The sequence below is a fragment of the Diabrotica virgifera genome, chromosome 5 (assembly GCF_917563875.1).
Source record: "Diabrotica virgifera virgifera chromosome 5, PGI_DIABVI_V3a".
NCBI lineage: Eukaryota > Metazoa > Arthropoda > Insecta > Coleoptera > Chrysomelidae > Diabrotica > Diabrotica virgifera.
The window spans coordinates 252,940,889-252,965,500 of NC_065447.1; the positions used below are offsets into that span (position 1 = coordinate 252,940,889).

Below are 24,612 nucleotides of genomic sequence, written 5' to 3' on the forward strand. Positions count from 1 at the left end.
TATTCTACTGCTGCCAGAAAAAGAAAAAAAAATGTTTTTTGATAAATAAACATTGGTTTTCGCTAATTTCAATGTTCAAGCTGCCAACCATCTGCCTCTTGACAGTTTGAACATTTAATTTAAGCGAAAAACAATGTTTATGTCTGAAATAAACATTTTTTTCTGTTTTCAATTAATTTAATTCAAAATAAGTTTTCTTAGACACCCTGTATAAATAATCATGTTAATGTTTATATTAATGAATAAAGAATTTAATAAGCTTTCAAATGAGCTAGCACACGACCCCTATTGTCATTTAAAAAATCATCGATTACGTCATCACGCCCAGATGGATGATGTCACTAGTATGACATATATTTCAAAATATCATAAATTAAAAATAAAAATCGACTTGTCTCAGGATTTTTCCTTAAAGTCGCTTACGAAATAACGAATTTATTCCTGACATTTGCACCATACTGTATATATTATTTATCTCCGCGTCCACTATAAAAACCATTATTAACTCTTTGTCACTGTCAAGACACAAAGAGGCTCTCTATCCCCAAGTCCCTAACATACTCTCCAGAACTAAGATTTACGGTTAAAAATGAATCTCAGTTACCGAAAAACGGGATCTTCTTCCTCTTTGTCCAGCCCTACATTGCGGAAGTAACTTGAGTCTCATAAACTTTTTTGTTGTAGGCCTGCTCTCCTGGGACCTTAACGAATGCTTGGTGGACTTGGAAAAGGAGCTGGCCATTATCACGGAGCAAGCTTTAGAAGGGGAAGAGGCCAGATATGGTGAGTATTATATTTAGTCGGTCTCTAATCCAGTACTTCGTATTTATGAACACAATAATAATAGAAAATTTTTTATTTAAAAAAACTTAAATAATTTATAGAAAAAATAGTTTCTAGCGGAATATTCATTGCTGGCTTTTCTACTACATTCCCGTTATGGCTAATAAGGCCATCCACCAAATATAGGTTCGTTTGTTTCGTTCAATATGCAACTCAATATAATATGTTCGATATATTCCAATTAGTCCAAGGCGCATCTGTTTTGAGATGGACGTTGAGAGGTGACTCAAATTTTTTTGCAGAAATTGCTTGAAAATGAAATTAAATATTAATATTTGAGTTATCCTCCCTCTCAAAAAGGTCCGGAACATTGTTTAAATAATCAAAATGTCAAAAATTGAAGGAAAAATTCGATTTTTTTCTTCGTTTTTTGATTATAACTTTAAAAGTATTCATTTTCGAGAAAAGTTGTACTATCATAAAAGTTGCGTAATTAAATTTCCTACAATATAGAATTGGTTAAAAATTTAATAAATAGTCACCCTAGTTGCCAAATAGCAATAATTGCGAAAAAAACATACAAAAACAAGTATTCGCATTTTACGTTTTTCAACCATTTATGCTAAACTTAGGACCTTCATATTTCACCCAGAAAAACTTTATGATACAGTAAAACAATACTGTAAATTTCATTAAGATCGGTTCAATAGATTTTGCAAAATAAATTTTGCAATTCAGCTTTAGCAAAAAAAATTCATTTATTCAAAATGTTACAGGACTGCAAATAAAGCAGATAGCAAGTTAAATTTTTTTTTGCTTATAGAAGTGTACTGTACCTTTCATTTGCAATTTTCAAAATTAAAATCGATTAATTACCACGGCGTCAGAAAATTTTTGAAATAAACAATAATTTTTGGTGCTACGCGCAGGACAGCGGTGTTCGATTCACACAAGTTGATTTGCACCAAAATTTCTTCAAATCTTTATCTAATATATTATTTTCTTACTCTATATTTTGTTGTATTTTAATATTTTAATTCCACACAAATCAAACTAATTTTATTATTGTTTGTGAAATATTGTTTAAACAATTGCATATGTTTAAAAATAATAAACTTTTGTTATTTAAGTTAAAATATATGAACAAAGAAAGTTTTTGCTAATAAAAGTGTTATTTCAAAGGATAGAGTATGTGTTTTTATTTTGCAATAAACAAATTTATTTATTTATATCGAAATGTAATAAAATTAAAATGTATCAATCATTATCAAAGGTCATTGGAATGCCCAATCAGAGCAAACTCTCCGCTGTCCTGCGCGCAGCACCAATAATTAATGTTTATTTAAAAAAAATTCTGACGCCGTGCTGTTAATCGATTTTAATTTTGCAAAATTGCAAATGAAAGGTACAGTACACTTCTATAAACAAAAAAATTTTCAACTTGCTATGTGCTTTATTTTCAGTCCTGTAACATTTTTAAAAAATGAATTTTTTTTACGAAAGCTGGATTGCAAAATTTATTTTGCAAAATCTATTGAACCGATCCTAATGAAATTTACAGTATTGTTTTACTGTATCATAAAATTTTTCAGGGTGAAATATGAAGGTCCTAAGTGTACCATAAATGGTTGAAAAAGGTAAAATGCGAATACTTGTTTTTGTATGTTTTTTTCACAATTATTGCTATTTTACAACCAGGGGCGGTTTCTCCATTGGTTCATTTGTGCAGTGAACACCCAATCAAATTTCATTAAAATACATATTTTTAAAAATCTCATAAATATCATTAAAATATTTTTTCTTAAATCTCATAAATATCATGTATCATTAAAATATAACTGTATTTATTAATCACATAATTTGTTTGCACAACACCGCTACGCTAGATGCACGTGGTAAGTGCAGAATTGAAATTGAACCAAGCCACTATACAGTAACCCTATAGAAGAACGAGAGCTCTTAAATCCGTGAACCAGGGATTCTCCTATCTTAAAACATTGACCATTTCTCCCGTGAAAAGGAAAAACCTAGTAAAGTGACTTACTAGGTTTATGCTTAGTATCAATTGTGTGAAACCCCATGAAGCTCTTTATCGACTGGTACTTAAAACTTGTAAATACTTGCATTTTTAAGAAAGTTATTTCAGATGGAAAATCCTAGCAAAATGGTAATTTCAATAAATTTGGTTGGAAAAACCTAGCATCTTGTTATTTTTTTAGAATAAACATAGCAACTTATACAGTGAACGATACATTTCTACTTATTTCAGAAGGAAAAATATAACAAAGGCTTTTACTAAATATTTCCTTTGAAAAGTGTATATATAAATATTTTTTTTAAATTGGAAGTTCCTAATAACATACCTTACCATTTTTAAGCCGAAAGACAAAAACGTCATATTTCTAAACAAAAAACTAGCAAAGTCATTTACTAGATATATCCATATTTTTTCCGGTCATTTAAACTCGGCGAATTATTTTAAAGTGTGTATGCTAGGTATTTCCAATTTAATTCCGCTTTGGCGCGAAAACGAAGGATCTTTTACTATGTTCTTCCAATGCACTTCGTTAAATTATTCAGTCTGTCGAGCCAGTCTCAACTGTGTATACCTACATATACTCGTCTGGTGGTGAATTTGTTTTAATCTAATTATATAAAGTTTTGAAAACTATGTCTAAAAGAAAAAACATTATAATGGCTTTGGCTAAGGAAAATAAAGTAGTTTGTGTTCAGGAAGTGGGTGATCTTGAAAAGCGGTGAGTATTAGTTTTTACATTACAAACAAAGTACAATTTTGTTTGTTTGATTTTCAAAAAACAAACAATCAGTAAAATGGTAGATAATTCAAAAGAAATGCTGTAACGAATGCATTCTTTTTGTTATAGGTATAGTGAACTTGCGTCCTTTGGTCAAGATTGTTTGAAATCGATACAAGATACTGTGAAAGACGATTATTTGGTTGATAACCTGATGATGGACGGCTTACAAAATCAAAAGTAGGTTTCTAGATTTATTTATACGGACTTCTGATTATAAAATTAACATATTCTGAATAAATCAACATTTCTTGAAACAAAAAATAATATGAACCGACTTATTTATTACTGTAAAAGGTGATAGGTTACAACAAATTAATTTAGTTGATATTTAGAAAATTCGCATGTCAGCTGATTGTTAATAAATATTTAGGTTACCATTACTTATGTAACAAAAATCGTTATATTTGTGTGCAGTGGATATTCAATTACCAAAACATTTTTCTATTGACTATGTTTCGTGGAAATTATTTTAATTATCTTGCTCATATTCGTATACTAAAAAGTATTTCTTAAACACATTGTGTATTTATAGCAAATGTAGCAATTTTTAATTCTAAACTTCAGAAGTTAAAATATGTGTATTATCATTATTTTTAGAGTAATTTATAAACAAAAATCAAATAAACTAAGCATAACAGTTTATTCAGAAGAGCCTTCGAACTCAAAAGCTTTTGGTTTGGAGTATTATTACAATGATAATAATAATATGGACGTTTGTCGCTAGCATTTTTGATTTTTATTTTTTTATTTTTAGTGATAATGATAACCCCTCTACTAATGAAAACCATTTTTATGATATTCAACCAATATGTTTAGTAAGAGATATTAGGAAGGAAGAAAACACAAAAGTTTATACCGAATTAAAACCGCTACCATTAATTGATGGAACAAAGGATGGTAGTCAAAATGATACGGATGTTAATAATGAATGTCACAAAGAAAAATCGGTTGATGTTATAGACGTTTGTCAGCATAATAAAGGTTACTAAATAAAATATTAATTATTATAAACAATTAGACCAAACTTATACTTTTTAGATGACACAGTTGACGATGACTCAGATTTAGACCCTAGTTATGACCCACAAGAATCTGAAGAAATAAGTTATGAGACAAAGAAAAAAAGGAGAATAGCAAAATTTTTTCAAACTGAAAATGAAAAAAGTGTAGTTGGCACTGTTATGGAAAATGAAGGTTTAGTAGATAAACAATTGAAAGATATAAACCAGGAAACTCTGCCAGGTAAAAATGCTTTGTATTTTGTGTTTCACATGAATTAACTAATATCTACGTTTTTTATAGAAGCACAAATCAGTGATAAAACCGATGAAGGATACGAGAAAAACAGAAAAAAAAGAGCAAGAACAGCGAAAGAGCAAATTGAGAGGCATCTAGAAAAATATCAGTTATTAGAACCATGTAATTGTAAAAAAAAATGTAGAGAATTTTTATCAGAAGAAAGAAGACAAAATATTTGCCAGTCATTTTGGAAAATGAGTTTTGGCGAGAGAAGTCAATATTTTAATGCCAGTATAAAGATTGGGGGTATTAAGAGAAGAAAAGTAGATAGTGAAAATAAACGTCAACACGTCCTTACATACTCGTTGCTCAAGGATGATGGTATTGAAATGAATGTGTGTAAGCAAATGTATTTACATACACATGGAATGAAAACTGATGGTATGATAACGGACTTCAAAAACAGATATAAACAATCTATGGGGTTAGAACTGGTTAAGGATAAACGAGGCTCGTCTGTTCCATCTAACAAGAAGGATCCCATTCTAATAAGAAACCATATTGAATCTTATAATCCGCAAATATCACACTATAAATTGCAACATGCTCCCAATAGAAGATATTTATCTCAAGAGCTATCTATTACTGATATGTGGAAACATTTTTGTGAAACTCATGAAAAAATATCTTATGACAGATATAGAACTGAATTTAATTCACTTAACATTGGATTTGATCAACCAAATCAAGATGAGTGTGACATTTGCGTACATCAAAAAGAGCACAAAAAAATATGTACAATTCCAGAGACTTGTGATCAATGTAATACGTTTAATGATCACCATATGGCATATATTGCTGCCAGAAAAGCGTATGATAATGACAGACAGCACGACTATCCAGACTCATTTAAAGTTTATTGCGCGGATATGCAAAAAGTGTTACTACTTCCAAAGTTATCTTTAAAAAAATCTGTCTTTGTTAGTAAATTAGTTGTGTTCAATGAAACTTTTGCTTCGTTAACAAAAGATGAAGAAAATATTTGCGTTTTGTGGCATGAAGCTATAAGTGGTCGCTCGGCGGAAGATGTGGCATCAGCATATTGCGGGCTTATTCAAAGATCCTCAGTTAACGTAGAGCACTACGAATTTTGGTGTGACAACTGCAGTGCCCAAAATAAAAACTGGAAATTATTTACGTCATTTGTGGTAATTGTCAATTCTAACTGGGGTCCAAACAGTATTACTTTAAAATACTTTGAAGCTGGGCACTCTTTTATGAGAGCCGACAGTGTCCACGGAAACATTGGCAAGCTATGGAAAAAGAGATCCAACATTTATGAAATGAACGACTTAAATGAGCTAATATTAAAAGCCTCTAGAAAAAATAAAACCTTACTAATGAAACATGATGATTTTTATCGCTTTAAAGACGGTGTAAAACAAAGAACAAAAAAAGATGAAAATTTCCCAAAACTTAACGTGATTAAAGTAGTACAATTTAGAAAAGGGTCAAGACAAATGTTTTATAAGAAAAGTCATACTGAAAACGAATTTATTAATTTTGACTTTTTAAAACCTAAATTTAATCTGGAAATGCCTGAGAGCAAAACTGAAGATAGGGGTGTAAATGTTCAAAAAAAACAAAAAATAATTACAGAGCTTCTTCCTGCAATGCTAAGCCAAAAAAGATTCTTTTGGGAGAAACTACCTGTTTCTGAAACATCAAATGATTTACTAAATAATCGAGTTTAGTTTTTATTATTTTTGTTTGTTTTATGTAATTAAATGTTGAATTCAAAAACTTTTTGTAATTTTTCTAATAAAATATATGTAAAAATTATAACTTTACCTACTTTTTATTTTTAAAAACCAAAATGTACCTAACTACTTGATTTTACATAGTTTTAAAGCAATCATAAAGTATCATATTAGCAAGTGTAATATAGTACCTACTAGTTTTTTCCTTGGCAAAAATAGTATGAATTAGGAACTAAGTAAGCATACTAGCTTTTTCCGCAGCAAAATCAATATTTCTTTGCATTTCAAAAATAGTAAGTGACATAGAATTAAAAAAACTGCAAATATTTGGAAAAAACTAAGTTACAGTTACAGGGACATACACTTGAAATCCACTGAACGAAAAAAAAAACAAAAAATAATATAATTCTATTAAACGGCGATATACTTTTCTTTCTTTTCGTTTCCTGAAAAGTTATCAAAACTCAGTTACTAGGTTTTTCCTTTTCACGGGAGATTTGTGCACTGCACACAGAGACCGGGGCGAAGCGTTTCGATTCACAGTTTGGCATTTTCTGTTGTGGGATTTTATTAAATACAATATTGGTAGGTAGTTTTTTTAGGATGGTGGAGCCTTATTCAGTAATGTTTATAAAAGAAAGTGCAAATAGTTTTGAAAATCGACTTCTTATAAAAAGAATGGACTAACTTGGCCGGAGATAAACTTCGTACAGGAATGTGCAATAAGAAACAAAAAGTTTAAACATTGTTTTAAAGTTGAACAATATAGAAAAACTTAGTGATTATGTGGGTGTATTAAACTACATTCTTTATTTTGTTTTCCATGTTTAGTATTTTCAAAGAATAAAACTATAATTTCAATCTCGGTCTTTGGATGCCGTTAAAATAAACGGATTTTTAAACAGTTTTGACAAAGCCATTTCATTATTCGTAACTTCTGCCTCCACCTTCACCACCGAAGAAGAGCCATCATTCAGTAGGTATCATATTCTGCACAAAACAAAAAAAGTGTGTGACATCCTGAATAATCGGGTCAAAGATAGGTTTCATTTTACAGAACATCTTTTGGCGAGGCCCCAAAAATTTTTCGCCTGCGGCGCGTATTCACCGTTCGTATAATTACATTCTTTAATTGAACACCCTCCTTAAATTACCACGAGCCGCCACTGTTTGCAACAAGGATGACTATTTTTTAAATTTTTGACCAACTCTATATTGTAGGAAATTTAATTACGCAACTTTTATGTTAGTACAAGTTTTCTCGAAAATGAATACTTTTAAAGTTATAATCAAAAAACCAAGAAAAATAACGAATTTTTCCTTAATTTTTTGACATTTTGATCAATGTTCCTGACCTTTTTGAGAGGGAGGATAACTCAAATATTATTATTTGATTTATTTTCAAGCAATTTCTGCAAAAAAATTTGAGTCACCTCTCAACGTCCAAATGTACTAATATTTTTACAGATGCGCCCTGGTCTAAATATATCTGCAATAATTCAAACATGCACGAACGTAGTAATAATTTCAGACTCAAAGTCAACATTACAATGTTCATATTACAAGCTATTAACGGTCACCCATCAAATCAATTACGAAATGCTTTAATTTTGAACAAAAAAATTAAATATGGATCTTAAGCAAAATAATGTAAATGTTTCGTTTATTTGGACGAATTGACATTGTGGTATCGAAGGTAATGTAATTGCAGATATAGCCACAAAAAGCACTCACAGTTGCTACTATATTGACAAAATATATAATTTGAAAGATTTAAATAATGCTCTCACACCTAATATCAGTTTGAAATGGGAAGCTGATTACAAAAGAAGTGCAAATAAATATACAAATCATTATTTCAGCCTTCACCCTATACTTCCAAAAAACATCCCTCATTTCACCTATAATTATGAACACGAATGTTAGTATGTACTGTACTACCTCGTTTAAAACTAAACCATGGTCACTTTCCATCCCACTCATATACAAATGAAAAATGAAATGTTTGTTCGCTGTTTATTTTTTAGACAACTAATTTTTACATTTAAGTAAACGTATTTTTTATTTTTTTCTTATTGAAGTTATACTTCTTTACGGGCGTAATGACGGTGAAATTTTATATGGGAAAACCTAGCGACCGGGCGCATGCGCATTATAACTTTGTTCTGATTGGATGTTCAAATGACATGACAAAAATTATCCAATATGGCAGCTGTGGCACAGCTGTGGGACTGTGTTTGGTTATAATGTATGCTTGTTGCGTTTTAAAATTTGTAGGAAGAGAAACAACAAACAAAAAGTTAGTTAATGGTTATACTGCCTTTTTAAATAGTTTTCATATTATATTTTTGGACTTATTTACATAGAAGAGATGATTGTTGCATGCCAATGTGAAAGCTCATCAAACTGTGCCTAGTATGAGTGCCGCAGATCTCGCTTATTCAAAGCTAAAGAATCTTTCACTGGTAAGTGTTTTATAAATAGTTGATCAAATTTTGTTATGATATTTGAACATAGCCACTTTGCACGACGCAAGTGATTGCGAAATGTATTAGTCGTTATACGGGCTCCGATACCTACCTTGAACCTACCAAAATACATAAGTAGTATGTAATACTTTTTTTTACATAATTTGATTACCATCAAAATTTATATCAATATTCACCTAATATATTGTCTTCTTACCCTATGTTTTGTTGTATTTTTTCAATTCTAAATCATTTCAATTCAAAATCAAAATAATTTGATTTACATAAGTTAAAAATGTCAAAAGGTTAATCTGTTTAGTTAGACGATCTTCGCACATAATGACAAGCTGCCTCTGTGGTGCAGTTTTAATGCGGGTGAATCCCAATACAACGCAAATACCAGCCGCGTGGTAAGTTGGTTCGAATCCCAATAGAAACTTTTATTTTTTTATTTTTTTTTATACATTTTATGATTGTAAGTATATTTATTATATAATTTTATTTTCAGAAAATACGTATTTAGTTAAAAATTTTTCCGACAATTAATGTTCAGAAATCATTTGTGGCATTTTTAATGTGTTTGTGTGTGTTTTATTTTTTTATTATTTTAATTTTTGGCACTGTTTTAATAAAAATGTTTGAGAAGTATTAAGTATAAATTAATTTAATATTTAAATAAAATATAAATAAAAAGTATATTAATTTCGTTTATAATCATATAATCATATAATCATATAATAGAAGTATAACTTCTTACGTGCGTACAAAGTACACACACATTCTTTTTCTACAAAATTAAATAGCATTTGTTGAACTCGTGATCTATGGAAAAAACTAACTCTATGTACCATTACCCGTTTTGTTTAACTGTACTTGTCTGGTATATACAGGGTGTAACAAAAATACAGGTCATAAATTAAATCACATATTCTGGGAACACAAATAGTTCGAATGAACCTAACTTATCTTAGTACAAATATGTACACAAAAAAAGTTACAGCCCTTTGAAGTTACAAAATTAAAATCGATTTTTTCGAATATATCGAAAACTATTGGAGATTTTTTATTGAAAATGGACATTTGGCATTCTTATGGCAGGAACATCTTAAATAAAAATTATAATGAAATTTGTGCACCCCATAAAAATTGTATGGGGATTTTGTTCCCTTAAACCCCCCCAAACTTTTGTGTACGTCTCAATTAAATTCTTGTTGTGGTACGATTAGTTAAATTCAATATTATTAAAACTTTTTTGCCTCTTATTATTTTTTCGATAAGGCAGTTTTTATCGAGTTGAGGCTTATTTTTCAATATGTTTACATAAAAATTTTATGGGGGTTTTGTTCTTTTAAACCCCCCAAATGTTTGTGTACGTTCCAATTAAAATATTACTGCGGTACCATTAGTTAAACACAGTGTTTTTAAAACTTTTTTGCCTCTTTGTATTTTTTCGAAAAGGCACCTTTTATCGAGATGTGACTTCTTTTTTAATATGGTGCAAAATATCCCAAAAATGTAAATCATAAATAAATGCTCATAATATGAATGATATTATTACGAAGTCTCTATATCGTACTTAACCATATACAAATATGTGGTGGATTTGACAAATATTCGAAATATCTCGATAAAAACTGACTTTTAGAAAAAGTACTATGAGGCAAAAAGTTTTAAAACATTGTGTTTAACTAATGGTACTACAATAATAATTTGATTGGAACGTACACAAAAGTTTGGGGGGGTTTAAAGGAACAACACCCCCATAAAATTTTTATGAGGTGTCCAAAGTTCACTATAATTTTTTCTTAAGATGCTACTGCCATAAGAATGCCACATGTCCATTTTCAATAAAAAATCTTCAATAGTTTTCGATACATTCGAAAAAATCAATTTTCATTTTGTAACTTAAAAGGGCTGTAACTTTTTTTATGTGCACATTTGTACTAAGGTAAGTTAGGTTTAATCGAATTATTTTTTGTCCCAGAATGTGCGATTAAATTTATGACCTGTATTTTTGTTACACCCTGTATATACTTTGAACATGTATAACGAAATACACACACCCAAACTTATATGGAATCACCATGTATTTCAAAGTAATATTTATTTCTTTTTAAAAAACTTGTTATTGTTGCGAAGAATAAAGGTTTTTATTGAAAATAAACAAATATATAAGACAATCGAATAGTACAGCTCGGTACGGTATAGGTTATTTGCTTGAGTTGCAAATTGAACGAAAATAAATAAACTAACGTTTGCGTCCAAAAACTAAAATATGCTTCATGTGGGCTTATGGAGCTTACAACGAGGAAAGATTTTTGGTCTTCAGAAAGTAATGTTCTCAGAGGGACATAGCTGTAGAGCTAGGCGTAATACAGGGTGTTCTGTCCAAAACCTATAGGCTATTGATTATGTACTATAGAAAGGAACTACAACGTTAACGGGGTTTTATTACTTCATATGGTCAATGAATCTCTATATATGAAAAAACCGCGGAGTGCTACCATTTAAAGGGGTGCGTTTTTGAGAAATGGGTGAATTAGTCCCTGGGCACAGGTTACATTAGGGTGAGTTCTATGCACTTTTGGTACAAACACGTCTACATAAAAATTGTACCTGGGTAAATTTCCTATCTAAATATAACTTTTTAAAGTCAAAGATACTTTTTTTTACAAAAATATATTCAAAAGAAAAACCCCAAAGAAACCCAAAAGAAAGAAATTTTGTTTTTTGTCCCATAACTTTTGTCCACGGGGATATAGGTATAGACATTGCTTCACAGAAAAAAAAACTTACATATTTTCTCTTTAAAATGATGCTTAGTAGAGGTCGTTAGGATTTACAGTTTTCGAATATGATTTTTCAAAGTTCGCCACTCACAGCAATTTTGGGCAATTTTCCTTGTTATTTCGCAAATATTTTTCTGTAACTTTTTTCTACGCAACTTTAGGCATATGCAATGGTACATGTAAGAGGAATAGAAATCAATTACCTTTAAAATGTTCTACTGTATAATGTTGTACGACTTCTTTTAAAGAGGTTATCTTTTTCAAGATTCTATACTTTTAACAAGTTTTTATATTTTTTACGATTATTTTTTAAATTTCCCATTATAACTTTTTTTCTTCTACATTTAGGTATATATTATATAATAAAAAATAAAGCTTATTAGTTTACTTTAAAATGGTGTATTATAAAAAATTCTAGGATTATTTTTGAATAAGATATGCTTTTTCAAAATGTAATAAGTACTTGCAACGATTTTTGATTTTAGGATTATTTTTTAAATTTCTCCTTATAACTTTTTTATGTGATTGTGTGTTATGATTGAATCTTATTTTTTATAGGTAATACTTTGGATCCACTTGACTCGGCCGGGCAAACTTCAAAATATGGATTAATTCCAATATTTACTGTCAAAGCTCCTGCACCACAAGCTTTGCTTGAAAAAATAGCATGTAAATGTACCAAAGGATGTACAAAAAACTGCGGTTGTAGGAAGATAGGAATTAGTTTTTCAATATTCTGCAAAGGGTGCATGTGCGTGGGTACTAATTGTGGGACTCTAAGATAACTGAGGTGTCAGAGGAAGATATTGAAGCTAATGCTAACGAAGAGATGGACTTTGATTTTGAAATTTTTTAAATGTCAACGTTTAAATAATTTTAACTAAAGTGATGTTTTCTAAGACTAATGTTTATGTAATTTTTGTAAAAGAAATAACTTTAAATAATACAGGTAAAAAAATATCAAAGAATCACTCGGTTTCCATTATTTAAATATAGATGATACACCATTTAAAGAACAGAAAGTAAGCCCTCTTTATTCAGCAATATATAGTATATTAATGTACAAGAAAAAAAAAGTTATAATGAGAAATTTAAAAAATAATCCTAAAATCAAAAATCGTTGCAAGTACTTATTACATTTTGAAAAATAATATCTTATTCAAAAATAATCCTCGAATTTTTTGTAATACAAAATTTTAAAGTAAACAAAATAAGCTTTTTTTATTATATAATATAATATATACCTAAATGTAGAAGAAAAAAAGTTATAATGAGAAATTTCAAAAATAATCGTAAAAAATGTAAAAAATAATATTTTTTTTATATTAGGTATTATATATTATATAATATAATATTATATTATATATACTATATATAATATAATATTATATAATATACAATATATCATATAATAATATAATTTTATTTTTATATTATATTATAAAAAATCGTTAAAAGTATAAAACTTTGAAAAACCATAATCTCTTTAAAAAAAAGTCGTACAACGTTAGACAGTAGCCCATTTTAAAGCTAATTGATTTCTATTTCTATTACGTGTACCATTTCATATACCTAAAGTTACGTGGAAAAAAGTTACAGAACAATATTTGCGAAATTACAAGGAAAATTGCCCAAAATTGCTGTGAGTGGCGAACTTTGAAAAATCATATTTCGAAAACTATAAATCCTAATTACCTCTACTACACAACATTTTAAAGAAGAAATATGTAGATTTTTTTTCTGTAAAGCAATGTCTATACCTATATCCTCGTGGACAAAAGTTATGGGACAAAAAACAAAATTTCTTTCTTTTGGGTTTCTTTGTGCTTTTTCTTTTGAATATATTTTTGTAAAAAAAAGTACCATTGACTTTAAAAAGCGATATTTAGATAGGAAATTTAACCAGGAACATTTTTTATGTAGGTATGTTTATACCAAAAGTGCATAGAACTCACCCTAATGTAACCTGTGCCCAGGGACTAATTCACCCATTTCTCAAAAACGCACCCCTTTAAATGGTAGCACTCCGCGGTTTTTTCATATGTAGATGTCCATTGACCATATGAAATAATAAAACCCCGTTAACGTTGTAGTTCCTTTTAGCTATCTTATTTTGAATATAATCAATAGCCTACTATGCTAGGTAACAGGAACTAGGAAAGCTCAAAAATAAAGCAGGGGAAAGTCGCCAAAAGTAATAACGGCTCTCCACGATCGTTTAATTGAACAATCAGCTGAACACCCAACCATTTCTCACATACAGCTCAAAGGCAGCTTTTGGAAGCTACAGGTGTAACTGTTTCAGTTGAAACGATAAGAAGAAGAGTTCGTACCAAGAAGTATACAGCAGGAGACAGTTATGGGTTCCCGAGTTATCCAGGCAGCACAAGGTTGATCGCCTAAATTGGTGTCTTCACCATCAAAACTGGAACATTGGGAATTGACAAAATGTGCTATTTTCAAAAAAAGTCAGGATTTGTGTAAAATCAGATGACCTACGAAATCGTGTACTTAGAGGTCGAGGAAGACAAGCAAGAAAGAAAACTGTCAGATCTGTTCACAAATATACAAGGGGAAGTGTAATATTCTGTGGAGGAATTGTGATCCGTAAAAAAATCTCCTTTAATTTTCATCCAGTGAACTTTAACTGCTCACAGGTATGTTACAAACCTGTAGTCTGGCTCTGGAGAGGTGCAGACTACAGGTTTATTTTATTGCATGATAATGAACCTCTACATACCACTAGAGTGACTCCAAACATCAATGAAGCAGAAGATATCTCTTGTTTGGAGTGGCCTGCTTGCTCACCCGAGCTGATATATAGCGTATTTGTGGGATATGCTTAAAAGAAAAATTAGAGCTCGCCGAGATAATCCACAAAACACCGCACGGCTAGTAGAAGCTGCTCTTAAAGGATGGAGCAACCTACCACAACAAAATGTTGATAATTTGATTAGGAGCGTGCCCACGCAAACTGAAGCTTGCATAAGGACTAGAGGTGATAATACTGACTACCACAAAATACAAAAAAAAAAAACAATTTAAACATTATTCGTTTTACATTGAAATTTTGTATGCTATTGACTTTAAAACAACTACTTTCAATTTGTTTGTTAAATACTTTATTGTTTTATTTAATTGTTCGTTTTTTAAATGCACACGAAATAGTAAGAAATATAAGGTGATTCCCTATAAGTTTGGGTGTGTGTGTATTGTTATGATCTGCTTTCTATTACTTTTATATTAATTATTATTTATTTGATCAATTATTTAAATAACGCAAATCATACATAAAAATATTAAGAAAAAATCTCAGGGTGCCTTTTGTCAAAAAAAATTTAATTAAATTCTCTTAGGTTATACTTATCCTTTCTCGTGGTTTCAGTATCTCTTAGTTGATCCTTATCGGGATAAAATAGGAAAAGAAAATAAATAGAAAAATCATAAATAAACACATACAAATACCTTTATTATCAAAAGCAATGCTCTATAAATTTATCAATTAAATCCTGTGGGCATAACTGTCCAAAAGAAACTTTTACCATATAAATTAATCTAATTCAAACAAATATTTGTTGCTTTGTTCTTGATACCCTTAATAAAAAACAAGCTAAACAAACAAATTTGGTATTCGCAAATTACTTATACTTCCTATTAAATTTTTGAAATGTTGGAATCTTAAATGCATATGCTTTTACGAAAAAAAATTTAACTTCTGATTATAAAGAAAATCTTTTTGATTCACACACAATGATGTCTCCTCTTGACCCAAACAGCTCCTCCTTGTTGATTATGTTATGCTACCCATCAAAGCCCTCTCCGTTCTCAGCAAACAATCCAGCAGGATACCAGCAACTATTTCTCCAAAACACAAGCCAGGCCTCTTTTTGCCAGTACTCGTTCAGTAAACTCCAAAACTCACTCCTCTCTTTCTCTCAACAATAATCTCCTGAGACCCAAGTTTCTTTTTTACTTGGTGTCACAAATAATTTTAATAACGATAATTCTTGTAACTTACTCTCTTGGACTTTACAGAATCAAAGAGGTATTTCTTCTCGATTTGATTTGTCTCTCGTTCCACCTTTCAGCTAATCTCCCTATCAACACAATCACTAGTACTTGCTTCTGAACTACTTACGAAAACTTTTGACTGCTCCTTTCGGATGCCGGTAACACAATCCTCCCTCTTTCCAAAACTATCTGAAAATTCAACCTTCTTTCCTTCCCATTCCAAATTGCCAAACCAATCAGAGGTATTTCTTCTTCCCCCTTCTTTTTTTCATTCGAAACACCCACTCATACTTTCAAAAATATTCCTACCATCATACTAATTACTTTCGGGAAATTCTACAAAATTTACTCGGGGTTAAACAAAAAGATTAAAAAATTCCAAACTTTCTTTACCTTAATTTTCCAAGAACTAATTACCTATGGCTTCTATATTTCCCGTAATAAACAATCGGTTTAAAATACTAATCCTAAACAACTTTCACTTCACTTTTATTTACAAAAATGTTTTTAATATTCTTCATGGAAAAATTCATTAAGGAGAAACCACTTTGCGTTGAAAGCTAACTTCTAATAAATATTTACAAATCAATATACAGGGTGTATCAAATTTATGTGCCCGCGTTATATTAAAAAAATAAAAATTTTTATTCTATCTTTGATTGATAAATTGAAACACAACAGTATATACACTAGACCTTCGGTTTTTAACATACCTATCTTTATCTACTATTTTTTATGTACCTAATATACTCAAAAGATTAGGTATTATATTCTTGCAAAATTTTGGAATGTGTTTAATTCGTAGAACAAATCTAACATTTGTTTTTAATAGAGATTTCAGTTCCCTACAAATAGTTTTTCATGACTTTAGATGTAAAATAATTAAGGAATCAGGAATTCAACAATTTAGAATTTCCCATTGAGTTTTCTATGGCCCTTTTGACGATTCACCATCCAGTATATAACACGAGAACTAAATTACCTATCAAGTTTCTGACCTTGGAAAATAAAAGAACTCTTTCAACAGAGATATCTAAATGCGTCCGTTCCTAGGAGAAATATCTTTGGGACTTTTTCTCGAGCTGCCCTAAAGACGAAATAACGACGTGTCCGTGGAGAAACTGGATAATATCACGGTTATGACGGTCCCCTAAATGCGTCACATTAAATGAAAATCTGAAGTGGATTGTTACATCTGGATCTTTAAGAAAATTGAGCGTTGACAAGTTGATGAACGGAAAACAAGGTGCTGAAGTGGACAAAAATAAACTGATTGCTCGGGTGGGAGGACAGCAGTCGTAAAAAATAAATAAGGGGATGTTTTTGCAATTGCTATACATTGCTACAGTGAAAAAACTTTTGACATTTATATTAATAATTAACATAATACAATTAAATTTAAATTTGTGCTGCTTTCAGCGCATTGGCGTACTATATTTTCGAATAGATTCTATTATATATACCCCTATATTCTGTATATACCCTAAGGCAGCAGGATGAAAGATAATGACTAAGATGATTATACATTGGAGAGCGTGGAACCGTAAACAGAAAAGAAGAAGGCCACAAATGCGATGGTCAGATGCCATGAAGAAACACGTCGGCTCAAAGTGGATGCAAAATTCCCAAGATAGAGAGACATGGAAAAAGGAATAAGAGGCATATGTCCAAGGCTGGATGTTTAGGGCTGATTAGATAGATAGATTCTAATGGCCAGCAGAAATATTAAAAGTAGGAGGAGATATTCTGCAGCAAAAGATGGCTCGGCTTATTATAAAAATATGGGAAAACGAAATAATGCCAGAGCAATGGAACGCAGTACTCATCTGCCCAATTCACAAGAAAGGTAATGAAATGGACCGTAATAGTCGTGACGTCAAAACGTCAAAAAAAGTTTTCCAAACACGTTATGTCTAGGTACACGCTAAAATGTACGCAAATAAAAAAGTTAAACTTCATCAAGCTAGTGGCTATTTAGCGTGGGCAGTGACTGTATATTTTGATACACGCTATTTTGATATGTTTAGTGTTTGTTTGATAGAAAAATATTTGTTATGACGTTTAATTCTACCTTAACTTTTTTTATTAGCGTACACGTTAGCGTATACCTAGACACAACGTGTTTGGAAAAAATTTGACGTTTTGACGTCACACTATCACGGTCCATTGTCTATTAAAATTACAGAGTAATCACACTATTATAGTCTGGGCTTATTATCGGAAAATAGGCCATTTTTGGGAAAAGTTATTTACCAGCAATTTTATTGCTGGAATCGAATCTTAGGATTGTATATATTAATAATATAGATATGCAAAGTCCGCAGATAGTGTGCTACTTTTTTTATAAACAAAATGGCGCCCGAAAATCGTGTTTTTTTCAATTTTTGCTCTATAACTCCAAAGATTTTAATTTTAGACCAAAAACACCCAAATAAAAATTCACCGCAATTAAATTCTGCATAGAGACGTGTTTTTTCCTATTTACTTCGACGAAAACTTTCCCCGGAAAAAGCGGCTTTTTCTAACAAAACCTTTAATTTTCAACTAAACTTTTAGATAAGTAGTTGTTAATCAATAATTAAATAACTTGGTAACGTAAAAGCCCTTTCCATATATATTATAATTCCAGAAGCCGATGGAAATTGAATGAATAGTTTAGCAACAATTGAAATGTTGATTAAAAATTTACGGTCGCCATAATAACGACAATAATTATGATGCATAAGAATAACTATAATTTTTTCATAAAAAGACACTATATCTATCAGAATTGAAATTGGACTATTTAAGCGGCCTCAGGAATATTTTAAAATTATAAACAATTTTTTGGCTTATAAACAAATAGAATATCTTGGGAAATATTAAACTCACTTAAATTGTCAAAACGGTATTCGAAATACAGCGGCAGGACGCTTCTTTTAAAAGAAAAAACATTTAATTATGACGAGTGGTTCCTGAGATACAACCGGTCAAATTTTACCAAAATTTACGGCAAAGATATAAACAATTGGATCATAATTTTCAAACCATCACCTTTTTATTTTGTCCTCTTTCTCCACACCAATTTTCATATCTTTAAAATCCTCATAACATATATTATTATAATAAAAACTATCGATAATACGTGTGAAAATTGCCAAAAATAGCAAAATTCCAATCAAAAATTAGGTTGGAGAAAATGTAACCCTCAAAGTTCAAAATCGGTATACGTTAAAAAAAATGCATTTTCTCGGCTTCCCATGGAGCAACTGATTCATTCTTTTTTTTTCCCAAGTAACTCGAGTAGAGCCGTCGAACTAACGCATTATTAAATGTCAAACTTGCTTTTGTTTTGTTATAATAAATTAATTTATTTATTATAACACAATATTTTAATTTGTTTAAATAAAAATTGTTTAAATAATTATACAGAAATGAGAATATTTATGTTTTTAACTTTAAAAGGTACACTTGTAGTAAGTTTATCTAAAAAAAGCCTACAACTGGAAAAAATATGTAATTTTCTGTTCTTATAAATAAATTAATCTATTATAACAAAACAAAAGCAAGTTTGACATTTAATAATGCGTTAGTTCGATGGCTCTACTCGAGTTATTAGGGAACAAAAAAGAATGAAGGAAATTGCTCTATGGGAAGCCGAGAAAATGCATTTTGTTAACGTATACCGATTTTGAACTTTGAGGGTTACATTTTCTCCAACCTAATTTTTGATTGGAATTTTGCTATTTTTGTCAATTTTCACACGTATTATCGATAGTTTTTATTATAATAATATATGTTATGAGGATTTTAAAGATATGAAAATTGGTGTGGAGAAAGAGGACAAAAATAAAAAGGTGATGGTTTGAAAATTATGATCCTATTGTTTATATCTTTGCCGTAAATTCCGGTCAACTTTGACCGGTTGTATCTCAGGAACCACTCGTCATAATTAAACGTTTTTTCTTTTAAAAGAAGCGTCCTGCCGCTGTCTTTCGAATACCGTTTTCACAATTTAATTTAGTTTAATATTTCCCGAGATATTCTATTTGTTTATAAACCAAAAAATTGTTTATAATTTTAAAATATTTCTGAGGCCGCTTAAATAGTCCAATGTCAATTCTGTAAAGTACATTAGATATAGTGTCTTTTTATGAAAAAATCATAGTTATTCTTATGCATCATAATTATTGTCGTTATTATAGCGACCGTAAATTTTTAATTAACATTTTAATTGTTGCTAAATTGTTCATTCAATTTCCATAGACTTCTGGAATTATAATAGATATATACGGAAAGGGCTTTTACGTTACCAAGTTATTTAATTATTGATTAACAACTACTTATCTAAAAGTTTAGTTGAAAATTAAAGATTTTGTTGGAAAAACCCGATTTTTCCGGGGAAAGTTTTCGTCGAAGTAAATCGGAAAAAACACGTCTCTATGCAGAATTTAATTGCGGTGAATTTTTATTTGGGTGTTTTTAGTCTAAAGTTAAAATCTTTGGAGTTATAGAGCAAAAGTTGAAAAAAACACGATTTTCGGGCGCCATTTTGTTTATAAAAAAAGTAGCAAACTATCTGCGGACTTTGCATATCTATATTATTAATACATACAATAATAAGATTCGATTCCAGCAATAAAATTGCTGGTAAATAACCTTTCCTTGTATTTTGCTAATTAGCCCAGAGTATTAGAAGTACCTAGTATATAAGGTATTAGCAAAAGTTATAAGAAGTTAAATAAAAAACTTACGAAACAGAGATAATAGAAAAAAACCAGGCTGGTTTCAGACACGGAAGAAAACAACCGAACAAATTTTTATACTAAAATTATTACAAAACTACAGTTTCACACTGAAGAAAATCTAGGTTTTGAATATTCTATTTATTGATTTTAAATAGGGCTACGACTCAATTTCACAACATAGACGATACGAAGCTAGAAGCAATGAGCTCGCTAGGAATACCAGAGGAACTGATAGAGCTAGTTAAAATGACGCAATTGTCAATAAAGTCATGGTAGAAGGACGTCTTTCAAGTCAATTTATCGTGAATATAGGATTCTTTTTCTTTTTCTCCAGCCTGATTGCATCCATTCCTGGACAAAGGCCTCCTCATGATCCAATCTTCTTTGTGTTGTGCTATTTGGTGCCAGTTTCTCCCCATTTTTGCTTTGACGTCGTCTAACCATCGTTTGTGTAGTCTTCCAACAGACCCCCTGCAAACAGACTTATTCAACCTAGTACGATAAAATACGAGAGAAGACAATAGGCAGTTAACAGAAGACAATAGAACTTCGAAAAATGGATAAATGGAAAAATTATATGGACATGAAAAGAAGTGGAAATGCAGAAGAATTGAATACCCTAGAGTAACAGTTACAAATAGAGGAGGCGAAGAGAGACAAATAGATCAACGGTTTTAAAGGTAGCAAAGAAGTAGGATCATTTAACACACTGTTGAAAATGTGTCCAAGGCAGTGAAGATTTGAATTCATAAAGCAATAGTGAGACCAACGGTGTTGTATGTATGTGAAACTTGGACAATAGATCAGAAAGAAGAAAAAAAGTTAGAGATTTGGGAGAAAAAAATCTTTAAAAAGTTTGTGGGGGTATAAAGAACTCTGACTGGGAATAGCACAGAAGAATAAACCAGTAGCTAATGACGGTTGAAATATGCTTTATGAATGTCAAAAGAAAGAAACGTCGAAAGAGTTTTTCAAGCAGGGGACCAAGGACTGGAATAATCTAGTCAAGATTACAGAAGCCAAGAGGCTCTAAGGCATGTAGGACTTGGATATAAAAAAATTTCGTAGGATAGATAGATTAGAAAGGCTTTATATGAATAAAAATAAGATAGTGATACAAATTAAAATTTTATTGTGACTATATTTCTATATATTTTGTTAATTTCGAATAATTGGATCAAATGTTCAAGTTAAATTATTAAACACTCATGCAGTTTGCATACACAAGAACAAAGTTTTTTATAGATAAAATAGGCCTCTTATAAAAGACCTGTTTAATAATAATCATATTGAGCCAGATCCTGCGGAAAATCTGTTTCTTGGAAAAATAAGCCAGATTTCACTGGAGATACGCTTAAGGCCATAACCGAAAAATCTTAAGGGCCTATTAAAAATGTAACAACCGACCCTTTTATTTTTCACGGTCTTTTGTCGTTAGTGCTAAACGGTTTTCTTTTTGGCGAAAGAGATAGCGTTCTTAATGAGAGAAAAAAAAACACAAGCGTAGGGATTACTTTTACATTAATTTTTTGGAGAAAATGGACGGTGTGGGGTTTTGAGATAATCTGAAAATTTAGTTGATAAATGTCTATAAATGTTATATCTATCTATAGCCCCGAGGACTGCAAACCTAAGAAGGAACGAGAGGCATTCTACGAACAGTTGCAAACCATCCTGGACGACATACCTCATGAAGAACACTTAATTCTTATGGGGGATTTTAATGCACGAATCGGAAATGAAATAGTTCCAGGAGTAAAACAAAGATTCAATGAAAACCATGTCAACTCAAATGGAGAACTCATGGCTAATCTCTGTGCTTTTAACGAACTGCGAATCAATAATACATTTTTCGACCATAAGCTTCAGTATAAATATACGTTTGAAAACTCCAGGGGGCACAAATCTATGATTGACTTTATAGTCACTAATAGAAAAATCCACCCAGAGCAGTTTCTAGATATTCGAACTTTAAACTCAGCAGACGCAGGGAGTGAACACAAATTAGTCCTAGCAAAAATAAGAATGAAACTAACACCAAAACATTTTCCACAGGAAATCACCGAGGAAAAATTCAATGTAGAATCACTGTGGAACGATTCTACCAAAGAAATGTACCAAAGGAGGCTAGCACAAAAGATACAGCTGAAGCAGATAGACGACATCGAAGATAGAAACGCGAGCTGGGAGAAAATTAAAAACAATATTGAAGAGGCAGCAACAGAAGCTCTAGAAAAACGCAAAGTCATACAGAATAAAAGAAACAACAACAATACACCATGGTTCAGAAAAGAAATAAAAGACAAATGTAAAGAGAAGAGAGACGCCTACATGAAGTATAAAACATCAAACACTCCAGAATCCAGAGACACCTATAGAAGAATACGAAATGAAACAAAGCAATTGGTAAGAAGAACAAAAAATGAACACTGGGAACAGTTTACAAAAAGGATGGAAAGCGACTTCTACGGAACACAAAAACAAATATGGAGATTCATAAGAAACCAACGGAAAGAAATGGCAGAATTGAAGGAATACAATAACATACCAGCAAACGAATGGGAAAGATACTTGACGGAACTGTTTAAAGGAAAGGAAAATCATAATCAAAATAATAACCTACGTGAATTAAGACACGAAATTGAAATCAGTTTTCAGGAAGTAGGGGTAGCCATAAATTCACTCAAAAATAGGAAGTCACCAGGACCAGACTGAATAACCAACGAGCTTCTAAAATACGGAGGAGAAAGTATAACCCTAGAGATGACAAAACTTATACAAAAACTAATATTGCACTGCAAGATACCAGACGCATGGAGAAACAGCATAATGATACCAATGTTCAAAAAAGGAGACAAAGAAGACCCCAACAATTATAGAGGTATAAATCTACTAAACACCGCACTTAAGCTAACCACAAAAGTCCTAACCAACAAAATCAATAAACTAACAACTTTATCAGATGAACAACAAGGATTCAGATCCGGAAGATCCTGCGTAGACGCCGTATTTGTACTGAGACAAATCACAGAAAAGGCCATTGAGTACAATAAACCAGCATATCTATGTTTTATAGACCTGACAAAGGCTTTCGATCGCATCCAAGTCGAAGACGTCTTACATTTACTGTATGGAAGAAACATACCAATCAATATTATACAAACCATCGAAAACATCTACTTTCATAATCGAATACAGGCAAAGATAAATGGAAAACTAACGCAGTTTATACCAGTACAAAGTGGAGTCAGACAAGGTGACTCATTAAGCCCACTGCTCTTTAATATAATAATGGACGAAATAATAGAAGCAGTACGTAAAGGTCGTGGTTACAGAATGGGGAATAAAGAAATCAAAGTATTGTGTTATGCAGACGACGCCGCATTAATCGCCGAGACAGAAGACGATCTCCAAAGATTAACACACATCTTTAATACAACAGCCAAGAAATACAATATGATAATATCAGCAGAAAAAACCAAATGTATGACAACATCTAAATACCCACTACGATGTAAAATCGAAATTGATGGGAAAATAATAAAGCAGGAAGCAAGGTTTAGATATCTGGGAATTGATATAACCAGTTACGGAGATGTTGAAGAGGAAGTACGACAACAAAGCTTAAAAGCAAGTAAAGCGGCGGGATCTCTTAATGACACAATCTGGAAGAACAAACACTTAAGACAAGACACAAAAGCAAGAATATATAAAGCAGCAATTAGACCTATATTAACATACACGGCGGAGACAAGGCCTGACACATCTAAAACGAGACGACTACTAGAAACAACAGAGATGAAAATACTCCGACGAATATCAGGGAAAAGTCTGTTGGATAGGGAGAGGAGCGAAAACATAAGAAGATCATGCAATATAGAAGACATAAATGGATGGGTGACAAAACGGAAACAGGAGTGGAACGAACACATTAGTAGAATGGCAGAGGATAGGATAGTACGAATAGCACGAGATAAGTCACCAAATGGACGAAGAAGTATTGGCAGACCAAGAAA

The 24,612-nt window shown here is 31.1% G+C and overlaps 1 protein-coding gene across 7 annotated transcripts in view; it reads left to right on the forward strand.

Annotated features, from left to right (window-relative positions):
* The first annotated feature begins 681 nt into the window (after positions 1–681).
* LOC114326716 (microtubule-associated protein futsch) overlaps positions 682–24,612 on the forward strand; it is an 84,355-nt gene continuing 60,424 nt past the window's right edge. For all 7 annotated transcript variants that reach the window (XM_028275138.2, XM_050651127.1, XM_050651124.1 and 4 more), the window contains exon 1: positions 682–783. The gene's annotated coding sequence lies outside the window, so the exon portion shown is untranslated. The remainder of the gene's footprint in view (positions 784–24,612) is intronic.